Here is a 3,954-nt window from a genome sequence, read left to right as displayed (position 1 = left end):
CACTAAAGCAGGCCCAATCCTGGGACCCGGGGGACTTCTCTGATGGGTGACTTGGGTTTAAAGGCTCCCGGACAGCGCTGCTGAACATCCACTCAGCCTTCCTCCTTCCACGTCTTCTCCCTCAGCCCTCGCTTCTCCCACAGCCTTTTCCTTCATACATTTCTTGCTCGGGTAATCCAATTTCGATACCCGCTTTTCCGAGTACTCAGACGAACAGACTATTTCCAGCATTTGGCTGTTTTGAATAAATCCACTGTGAACGTTCTTGTTCAAATATTTTTATGGGCCACGCTTTCATTTCCCTTGCGTAAATACTTAGGAACTGTTGAGTTACACGATAAGTGTAAATTTCACTTAATGGCTTAAAAGGTTTTGCAAGTGCTCGTACCAATCAATGCATGCTCACACCACATCCTTCCTAACATCAGTATTTCTCATTTTACAAACTCATTGTTTATAATTTCAGCCATTCAAGTGCTTGGGTAGGGGCATCTCATCGATGACCGTAATTCTTAACCCTTACAAAGCCATAACTTGACCCCAGGCCTGTGAGTACAAAGCCTGTGCTCTTTCCACTGTCTGAGACCCCTAGTCCCAGGATGGGAGAGGCGAGGGGGCAGAATTATGTGTGAGGAATAGGCTTGTGTATGAATGAATGCTAAAGAAATAGGGATATAAATAGACAGGTGTATGACTAAGAAGACTCTCAAAGTAAAAATGAACGGGAACATTACTCAGCCATAAAAAGGAACAAAGTACTGATTCATGCTACAATGTGGATGCACCTTAAAATATGCCCGACGAGCGAAGCCAGACACAGAAGATAATACATTGAGATTCCATTGATGTGAAATGTCAAGCGGATGTAAACCCTCAGATCGCTAGGAAGTGAACAACTGGTAACTTTTTTGTAGACCGGCGCATGGAGTCGGCCTTGCTTTGCCCCTTTATTTGAAGCTTCCATCTGGATCCATGCAGAAATGCTGAAAAAATAAGCAACATATGGTCTTCAGATGAGGCAACTAGCAAGAGGAAAAAATTCCATACTTTTAAAAAAAAATCTGTATTTGTTAATTCAGTATATTTAAGCAAAGTGGCCGGAAGTTGAAAAGAACTAATATTTCTTCAGAGTCAACTATGTGCCACACACACACACACACACACACACACACACACACACACACTCTATTTTTACAGAATCTGTCAACTTTTGGTTGAAAATCAACTAGCTTAAGCAAAAGGACACACACGCTTAACCGGAAGTCTTAAGGGCGGGGCTAACTTTCAGCACAGCTGGGTCCTCATGCTCAATCTTCCTGTAAGTTCTCTGGTGAACCCCGCCTAGGCCATGTGTGCTGTCTTGGATCGCTGCGTCCAGGGGGATGGAGCCATCCGCTTGGCTGTTTGGGGTCAAGCGCCTCCCTTTGTGATGGCGGAGATGGACCCCCGCTGATTGATAACTGGCTGGAATCCCACAGTGGAGAAGAGACAGGTCCCACCAGGAAGAAACGTGAGGCATCAAAACCAACAGATGTCACTACATCTTTGTCAAGCGAACGTCATCATCCCCATTTTACACATTAAGACACAGAGGGTCAGAAAGGGGAAGTGGCTTTGCCTGGATCACACACCTGCCTCTGTGAGCTGGAAGCGGCAGCGTGACCAGTGAACGGCACTCTGGACTATGGATCAACTGATGATATATATCGTATCACAGTCCCCGTGTGTGAACTGAGAATAATGCCCCTTCTTTTCAGTTTACTGTGAGAATTAAGTGAAATATATCTATGAAAGCACTTTGTAATAAAGTGCTATTTAAATTTAGAATGTATTATTTTGCTCAGTGTATTTGACCATGGGAATAGATATTTTATAGTTGTCAGTTTTACTTTTTAAATCGCCACACGGTAAAATGGACTCTTTGAAGGGGCGTGAGGTTCTGTGAGTTTTAACATACAAATAAATTTGTACAATCAGAATATAGAATATTTCCATCAACCACGAAAATCTCCACAGCGCTATCCATTTGTTTTTGTCACACCCTGCCCCCACCCCCTCCAAACACTGGCAATAACTGATCTGTTCACAGTTTGTCTTTTAGGGAATGCTATGTGAATGGCATCATACGATACATCGCCTTTGGAGACCGGCATCTCTCATTTAGCACAATCCATTTTAGATTCTTCCATGTTGCCATCTGAATGTGTACGTGTGAATGTGTTCCTTCCGTTTTGTTGTATGTACCGGTTTGTTTATTCGTTCACTAGTTAAAGGATATTTGCATCGTTTCCAGTTTCTGTGCTATTAGAAACAGCTGCTATAAAGATCCCTGTACAAGTCTTTGTGTGAACATAAGGTTTAATTTGTCCAGTGCAATAAATAAGTTTTAATTTCTCTAGGAGTGGGCTTGCTTAGTCCTATGGTAAATGTATGGTTTACTTTATAAGGAACTGCCAAACTCTTTTCCAAAATGGCTATAAAATTTTGTATTCCAAATGGCATATAAGAGGATTCCAGATGCTCTGCGTGCTTACAAACACTCTATTGTCAGTATTTTTTTTCCGGCCATTCTAGTAAGCTCATAGTGGCCTCTCATGGCGACTTCGTTTGTATTTCATTAATAGCTAATGATGTTTAACATCTTTTCGTGTGCTTCGTTGCCATCTGTATATCTTCTGTGAAATGTCTCTTCATGTCTTTAGCCCATTTTCTCGTCGGATTGCTTGTATTTGTTTCTGTTCCGTTTTGAGAGTTCTTTGTATGTTTTGGACAAAAGTCAATTGTCCGATGTGCGATTTGCAAGTATTATCTCGTAGTCTCTAGGCTGTTTCTTATCCCAGTAACAGTATCTTTCACAGAGCAAAGGTTTTTAATTGATGAAGTTCACATTATCGATTTTATGGATTGTACTTTTGGTGATCTAAGAACTGTTTGCAGAACTCCAGGTCATAAATATTATCTCCTAAAAGCTGCTTACTTTTACATTTTCTATTTAGATCTGTGGTTCTTAACCAGGGACAGTTTTGCTTGGGTCAAGAAACTCTGATTTAGATCTGTGATAGACTTCGAATTAAATTTTTCCAGCTTTATTGTGATGTAAATGAATTAATTTTGTATGAGGTGCCAGTTTTAGGTCAAACTTCATTTTTATGCATTTGGACGTCCAGTTGTTCCAGTGTATTCGTTGAAAAGATTCCCCTTTCTCTGTTGAATTGCCGTTAGAATTTTATCAAAAATTAATTGGAAAAATTAATTGGCCATATCTATGTCACCACGACCAAGTGGGATTGATCCCAGCAAAGTTGGTTCAACATACAAAAATTAGTGTAATATGCCATATTGACAGAATAAAGGACAAAAGTCACATGATCATCTAAATAGATGCAAAAAAGGGGGAAAAATATCCAAAACTCTGTGATTTAAAACACACACACACACACACACACACACACATCCCCAACAAACGAGGAATAGAAGAGAAGAAACAGCCTTAACCTGATAAAGGACACCTACAAAAAATCCACTACTGACATCTTACTTAAAGAGGAAAGACTGAGTGTCCCCTCTCGCCAAGATCAGGAATAAGACAGAGAAATGCGCGCCTGCCACTTCTAGTCTACATTGTACTGCAGGTTCTAGGCACGAGTTCCTGGCAAGAAAAAGAAAAAAAAAAAGACATCCAGATTGAAATCAAAGAAGTAAAACTAAAGAATCAGCAAAAATCTACTCACGCTAATGAACAAGGTCAGATTGCTGTCATCCAATTCTTTTATATCCTTGAGGATTTTCTAGTCTTATCTTTTACTGAAAGAAGAGTATTGAAGTCTCCAGTTCGAACTGTGGATTAGTCTAGTGTTCATTTCAGATCTGTCCGCTTTTGTTTTATGTATTTTGAAACCGCTCTTGGAGGTGCGCGCACATTTAGGATTGCTATCTTTTCTTGGTGAACTGACT

This window comes from Pteropus vampyrus, unplaced genomic scaffold (assembly GCF_000151845.1).
Source record: "Pteropus vampyrus isolate Shadow unplaced genomic scaffold, Pvam_2.0 Scaffold191, whole genome shotgun sequence".
Lineage (NCBI taxonomy): Eukaryota > Metazoa > Chordata > Mammalia > Chiroptera > Pteropodidae > Pteropus > Pteropus vampyrus.
The sequence above is the reverse complement of the archived record's forward strand: the minus strand, read 5'-3'. Positions refer to the sequence as shown.